Source organism: Siphateles boraxobius, unplaced genomic scaffold (assembly GCF_051911475.1).
Source record: "Siphateles boraxobius isolate OS27281-9 unplaced genomic scaffold, OSU_SipBor_1 1, whole genome shotgun sequence".
In the NCBI taxonomy this organism is placed as follows: Eukaryota; Metazoa; Chordata; class Actinopteri; order Cypriniformes; family Leuciscidae; genus Siphateles; species Siphateles boraxobius.
Window position 1 is genome coordinate 12,925,906 of NW_027508699.1, and position 8,248 is coordinate 12,934,153.

The following is an 8,248-nucleotide window of genomic DNA, read 5'->3' on the forward strand; positions in this document are numbered from 1 at the left end:
TCGGACAGGTCGCAACTGCTGCCGTCTTATCAATTTGGGGACGCACCTGTCCATGACCCAAGTGGAAGCCCAGATATCAAACTTTCACACGCCCAATCACACACTTTTTCAGGTTGGCCGTGAGCCCAGCCCTTCCCAGCGTCTTCAGGACAGCCCGCAAATGCTGCATGTGACGCTGCCAGTCATTACCATGCAGAGGCACTAGGCAGAGGCATATGCAGCATGCGGCCGGAGAATTTTGTCCATCAGACGCTGACAGGTCGCCGGAGCCCTGAACAAGCCGAAAGGAAGGGTGACAAATTGGTGTAATCCAAACGACGTTGTGAAAGCTGTCTTTTCTTGTGACATGGGAGACAAGGGGATCTGCCAATATCTCTTTAAGTACAGTGTCGAATAAAAGCAAGCAGTACCCAGCCGATCAAGCAACTCGTCAACCCTTGGCATTGGATAAGCGTTGAACTTTGACACAGCGTTCACCTTTCGATAGTCCACACAGAACCGGACCAAGCCGTTGGTTTTAGGGACTAAAACTATCGGGCTCGCCCAGTCACTGTTGGAATCTTCTATTACCCCCATGTCCAGCATTGCCTCTGATTCACTCTGAACTACCTTTTTTTGTGTTCAGGCAAGCAATACGGCCGGCTGCGTACGACCAAGCCCGCCTCTGAAGCCGACCAGGCAGGGGCGAGAACACATCAGCAAACTCGGCTTGTAAATTTTTCACATCAGTGAGCTGGGAGGGTGAGAGGTGGTCTCCACCAGGTGCCAGGGTGAGAGATTGGGTTTTTAAGCTCGCTGATTCCACCTCAGACCATTTTTTGAGGAGGTCGAGGTGGTAAATTTGATGTGCCCCGTCCCTATCCGTTCGGACTACCTCATAGTTGAGATCTCCAACTCGCCGTGTGACCTCGAATGGTCCTTGCCACTTTGCGAGTAATTTTGAACTAGAAGTAGGGAGTAATAAAAGCACTTTATCTCCCGGTGCAAATTGACGAAGCCTAGCTCCCCTGTTGTACAGCCGACTCTGTTTGTCCTGGGCCTGTAACAAATTGTTCATCGATAGCCGCCCCAAAGTTTTGTTCTCAGGTCCAGGACATACTGAATTTCGTTCTTGCTAGTCGAAGGTCCGTCCTCCCAAGTCTCCCTAAGGACGTCTAACACCCTGCGCGGCTGACGTCCATAGAGAAGCTCGAAGAGGGAAAACCCCGTGGAGGCTTGGGGGACCTCGCGTACAGCGAACAAGAGGGGTTCTAGCCATTTATCCCAATTTTTGGCATCTTCCTGTACGAACTTTCGAATCATGGTTTTCAACGTGTGATTAAATCGTTCCACCAGGCCGTCTGTCTGTGGGTGGTAGACGCTGGTGCGAATCGATTTAGTGCCCATCAATTCGTAAAGTTTGCGGATGGTTCGTGACATAAACGCCGTGCCTTGATCGGTGAGAATCTCTTTCGGAATTCCCAACCGGGAGATTAGTTGAAACAGTGCGCCCGCAAGCCTGCTTTTTGGTAGCAGCAACTGAGTTGTATCCTGTTTTGACTGGGCGTCTTGGGTCACCCGATACAACTTATCTTTTAAGATAGTAAAATAGGGATAGGAGAGAGGTTGGTCTGGGTGGAGCAGCTGGCTGTCGATAGAGCAGACCTGATCAAAAGCATGTTTCAGCGTTTCATCCTGGGACTGCTCCAGGGGAAAATCATCGCGCTCTGTGAGGATGGTTCTCTCCAGAGCACTCTGTTCCCCTGGAACAGCTCCCAGAGGTCCCGACTCAGCCTCTCCCACCTGAACAGCCGCATCCTTCCTCTTATCTCTTTTTGCCCAAGAGGCATCCGCACACAAATACCCCAATAATTTACTAAAGGCTGGCCAATTAGTCCCCAAAATTAGCGGATGCCGGAGGTGCGGGTAAACTGCCACCTCCACTCTATGTTTTTGTCCCCTAAATTGAATTTCCACGGGCAATATCGGATAACTCACCACCACCCTGTGCACACACTATACCTTAACCATGCGGCTATTATCCAATGCCCTAGGTTGAATCAGGCTTTGATGAATGGAGGTTTGGTTACACCCCGAATCCACCAAAGTCTGATAGGTACTCACTGGTACCTATCACCCTTGATACTCACTGGTATCTGGTACAGGTCGGCTTGATCTGGGGCAGCCTGTGGCGTGTCGAGGGACCCGGATCAGTGTCCCCACCTCCATCATCGGACACCAATCAATAAAGTTTCCTGGGTCCCTGCAGCGCCAACAGGCCGGCCCAGGCCTACCCGCCACCCCAGTGGCAGGAAGCGGGGCAAGGGATTAGCGTGGAGAGAGCGGCGGCGCAGCTGGTTAGGTGATGGTCGAGCCCGCCCCCCGGGGAGGGGTCCTGGGTGCTGGAACAGGCTCGTGCAGGCCGGGGCATAAGCCCTCCATGAGACCTAGGAAGGGGGACAGGCTTAGAGAGGGGACTGGGAAGAGAGGGAGAAGAGAGAGAGAGAGAAGCAGATGGCAGGGGTTCGCCAACCCCTGGGCATGCCACCATCTGGTCCTCCGCCAGTTGGATGGCCTGGTTCAGCGACGTCGGGCGATGGCACTGGACCCGTCTTTCTCGGGAGCCGGGCCACAAAACTGCTCCAGTATCACTTTGTCGATGATGACCTCGACGTCGCTTCCATCGGCCATCAGCCATTTAAGGCAGGAGTCCCGGAGCTTCTGTGCCATAACGAAGGGCCGGCCGGACTCTTCGAGGCCAAGTGTCCTGAACCTCTGGCAATGTTGTTCTGGGGTCCGGCTGACCCGCTGAAGAATGGCACGCTTTAGGTCTTCATAGACCAGGAGATTCTGGACTGGCAGTTGGTGTGCGGCCACCTGTGCCTCTCCGGACAGCAGAGGGATGAGCCGCATTGGCCTGTCCGCAGGGGGCCATCCCCAGGCCTCGGTAGACCTCTCAAAAAGATCCAGGAAGGCCTCCGGATTGTCCTGGGGGCCCATTTTATTGAGAGGTAGTGGCAGGGCCGTAGCTGGAGAGGGACGGCCCGAACCTCCCGGTCTATCCAGCTCCGGAACAGCTCGCGGTCTTCCTGCTGGGCTCGGAAGAGCATCTCGAAGCGCTGATCCTGCTCCTCCTTTATGGCCAGCAGGGCTCGATGTTGTTGCTGGTGAAGACCCGCGAGTGATTGTATGATGTCCGCAATGGCGTACCTGGCGGGGACCGCATGGCGGCGGCGGCGGTCCTCTCCCTTCCCGGGTTTCGGCACCAGTGTGATGAGGTTCGTGTGTGGGTGGAAGAAAGAAGACAGGGAACAGTGTGACTGGGACTCGCGGTTTATTAAAATAAGCAACAGAGAAAGGTGCACACAAAGTGCATTCACCGTGCCACCTCAGTGACACAGCACAACAGTACACAAAAAAAAAACAGAAAGTAACTTGAGGGCATTCGTCGGTTGGCAGCAGCACACGAGTTCCCAGTCCAACTCTCTCTCTCGCTCCCGCCGGCTTATATGTGGTCTCTCCACGCCAATCACTGCAATCGGTGTGTGGGTGGAAGGAAGAACACAGGGATCGGCGTGACTGGGACTTGTGGTTTATTAAAATAAGCAACAGAGGTGCACACAAAGTGCATTCACAGTGCCACCTCAGTGACACATCACAACAGTTCACAAAAACAAAATAGACAGTAACTTGACGGTAATCATTGGTTGGCAGCAGCATGCGAGTTCCCGGTCCAACTCTCTCTCTCGCTCTCTCGTTCCCGCCGGCTTATATGCGGTCTCTTCACGCCAATCACTGCAATCAGACACAGGTGTTCATCATCTGTACTTGACCTACTTACTTACCGCCTGGCTCTCTCCTCTCTCTCCTGCTACAGACTTCGCAAAACCATGCCCCCCTCACCACAACCTCATTCCCACATCACAATATATATAGTGTGTTAAGTGACGCATACCTGCAAATAATCATGGCGCAGATCCTTGACCCTGACACTCTTCCTCTCAAATGGCACCCTGTACAACTGCTTCATTCTGAAGTTATGTTTCTGTAGGATGCGACTTAGTGTAGAAATGCTGACCCTGTTGATATTGTTGAATACATTTCTATTTGCAATTATTCGTTGCTGCAACTCAGAAAGTCGGATTGCGTTATTTTCTCGCACCATTTCAATGATGGCAAGCTCTTGTTGTTGAGTGAAGAGCTGTTTCCTTCCACCTTGAGGAGGTCATCCAACCATTCTGTAGTAAATGCCACCACAAAATGTAATTGGTTAGGTTATTTTTTACATACTGTACTTTCAAACTGTACACTACCTTAATATAACAATGGTATTCCTTTACATATACTTCACCGCACTACCTATTTTTGTATAGTGCAGTAATACTGTAATATGATACAGAATCATGTGACATACAGTAGGTACAGTCTAGAGTAGAAACTTGAAGATATACCTGTTCTTCAGTCGGAATGACCTTATCGATGCTACTGTGTAGCGACTGAGGTTTGGGTGGAGTCTTTGCCCAGCCTCCCTCATGGACAGGCCATGATTTATCACATGGTTCACCAGAGTAGCCCTGAAGTCATCTGATACACGTCTCCGCACTGGTCCTCAACTTTGTCCTCGTCCTCTTCCACGTTCGACTCCTCTCTCTCTTTGTCCTCCTCTTACTCTGACTGTCATTGCCTCCATGTTTTCAAAGTTCTCAAAATGGCTTACCTGAGGCCTATTTGTAGTGCTAAGGTTCAGACCGATTGGTGTTCTGTTTTCTGTGCAAGTGTTTTCAGGTGTGTATGTAAGTGCCTACAATTGCCAGATGAGCTTTGCATTTTGAAAAGAGTGTTTTCCCAATGATAACAGGTGATTTAGTTTTTGAACAAAGTGTCTAATGTAAGAAAACGTGTTTAGTGTTTCGCAATAAGTGTGTTACAGAATTGCAAACAAAGTGCAAAGTTGATAATGTGTTTAAGCTATGGTTACACTGTGTTTAAGGTATGCTACAATAAGTTTAGGTATTGAGGCTTTGGTCTAAGCATTTGGTTTTAGTGTGTATGCAATGGGCAAAAACTGTAAATCCAGAGGGTTAACCATAAGAGTCACCTCTTTTCAGTTAGCCATTTGTTGTCCTCCTTGTCCTATTAATCCTCTACATCCATTTTAAGTCTATGCATGTTTACAAGAAATATGCAAAAATAAAATGTGCTAATTTATTTGTCTCTGAAAAAAAATAACTGATTTTGAGAATTTTTTGAAAATGACCTCAATAAAACCCATTTGATCCCTGATCCCCAGTGCTTTTCATACTGTTTCATTAGAAAGTGGATTCTCATGTGGACCAGCTGAATTAGGAAGGAAGACCAGTCTTGTCCATTGGTGGGCCTAACTGTAACTTTTATATCAAGACCATAATAGTTACCTTGAACAGAAGGCGTTGAACATGCCAAAGAGGAGGACTATTTTTTCGGATTTAAAAATGTGTGCTTCAGCTGCAGGCCATGAAAATGCTTGAATGTGTTGAGAACCCCCCTCCTCTCATTCAGGCTCACTAACCTCAGGTTGTTTCCCCAGTTGGACTGTCCTCATTTAGAGAGTATTACTGCAGCTAGAATGGTTTAAAATCCCTTAATGACTTCCTACAACTATTACATTGTCCCTTAAGTTTTTTCCTTCGGAGATCAGCGAGCTATCAAATACACAACACAGCTAACTAGACAGTACTAATGACTATATTTTGATAATAATATCTTGTATGTAATGATCTTATAATCCCTCAACGTGACAACAGATGCAATGTGATATCTGGACTTAGTGAATGTTTTGCATGCTATATTGCAAAAATTTAAAGACTATTAACTAGCTGACCATTAATTCATGCAAGAAATGCCTTAACTGATATGTAATGCAAGCTCTTGATAATGTAATTCTATAAAGATTAAATTGAATAATCAAAATGCTTAAAGATGCCAGTGAATTGAACAAAAATTGATTTGATTGTTGATTTTATTAATGCAATAGCTAGTCGGAGACGTTTATATCACTGCCGAAAACACAAGAGTTTTGATTTTGGCTGACTTAATTCTGAACTCTCAAATTCTCTCATCTTAAACAACAAATTGCAGAGCCAGTGTAAGAAAGAGATTAATTTTGCAGTGTAAACATCTTCATGAACTGCTTCAGGGATATGGAACTTTCTTTGATCACTTTATGTATATAATTTATTTCTAATCTGAATATCCGTTTTGTTTTTCATGCTACTTAGGGTGTATTCACACCAGGAAAGTCCAATAGTTCACTTGCTTTGGTCCTGATCAAATAAAAATTTTTTTTTTGGTACGGTTCGCTTTCACACCGCTCTTTTTGCAAGTGAACCAAAATTTGTAAACAAAACCACACGTGTGTCGTGCCGACACGGTGTCATTGGTTGTTGCGTTAAATCTTACCCAGATACAATAGTGCTATTTTCTGATTGGCTAACAACCAGAGGAAACGCGCTTGATTCCTACCGGTTCCACAGTGAGAGCGGCTCGGCCAGAGTTTTGGGCGCTGCGGCATATTAAATATATTACAAATAGTTTTTCAGCGTGAGAAATACAATGTGTGGCGGGAGAGCGTGACAAAAGACCGAAATGAGTGACTATCACGCTCAATGCGTGACACTTGAGAGCCCTGTCTCTCATTCATTCATTCATTCCATTCCAATGATGCACACACAACGCGCAGAAAGACGCGCAACAGTATCGTGTGGCCAGACAGCGCGCCGGAATGGAGGCTACAACAGATCACTTTCCCATAACGCAACTCCGACTACAGAAGCCTGTTAACTCAAAGGCGCAGTGCTTTCTTGGAATTGGGTCGGTTCATGTTCACACCGTAAACGAACCGTACCAGAGTTCGTTTGGAACCGTACCGAGACCACCTCTTCAGATGGGTCTCGGTTCGGTTGTTTGGTCCACACCCGAGTTCGATTGCTGTATTCACACCTGCACAAAAGGTCCGCACCAAGGGGATAAACGAACTAGAGTTCGATTCAATCGAACCAAACAAGGCAGGTGTGAATACACCATTAAATAACCAATGTTTTAGTATTATATATTATATTTTCTAATGTTTAAAAAGCAATTCATAAAGGCTTCTTAGCTTGTTTTGTCTGTGTAGCAAGAATGATGTGCTGTTTCTCCAAACACAAAACATTTCTTTATGTATTTTATTAATCAACATTAATAGTCATTATTACAATACCAAGAGCAATAATCGACAATGATGGCCTTTGTCATAATGTTGCAGCCCTGTAATGATTTCGTGTTTTAATTTGACAATTTATATACTTTATGTAGGCTATTTACAGTGTGCAGTTGTCATGCAAATACATGCATGTCACCTTTGATCATCATTAAACAGTCCGTAAATAAACATAAATGCACAAGGCCGCGGCGACTAGCGCTGGAGGTGATTTGTGGGGCTTTAATGGAAGCATTTCCGCATGGTAAATCCCCACGGGCCTTCCATTCCCCAGCATACTTGTTTCTTCCAGTCAAATTGGGGATGAGTTAGGTGGCCCCCCTACGGGTGAACTTAATTTCTCATTCGGTGCTCGAGATGAAGACGAGTCAGAATTTTTACAGCTTCAGAATTTTTGCTATCTGACATAGAAGACTCACCTGAGCCCCACCATCAGGTGTGGTTGTGTAGACAGAGTCTGACGCTTAGATGCTTGCACTGCTTGCCCGGGCTGACAATAGAGGGTTGATTGTGCTTGAGTGGACCCCTCCACCTTGCACTGAGCGTTTGCAGTTAGATGATAGGTTCTTGGGCTCTTCTTAAGAGGTATATGGGAAGCTTGTGTAGTCATGGAAGGCATCTTTTACTGCCAGAATACGTTCCGCGGGTTCTTCCACCCTCACTACCCTTGACGTTGGGGCATCCAGGGAATACTTCGGCATTCCACAGGTTAGGTGCTTGATTGCAGTGCATCTGTGCCCACAGAATTCTGCTCCCTTGATCAACCATCCGAGACTCCCATCCAAAGCCTGTAGGTTAATTTCATCCCTGACAACAAGAACTTGCACCGCTGTTGGAACACAGACATACACAAGGCTAGTGCTGACCTAGCACTCATGCAGGAACTGTGCTTGGCAACCGATTTCGCTCTACGGGCTATGAAGGTCACAGCTCAAGGATTTGGTCCGGTGATGACCACCTTTGTGGTCCGGGAGCGCTACCCATGCAGAGATAAAGGATGTCAAGAAAGGGCGCTTTCTCAATGCCCCATCT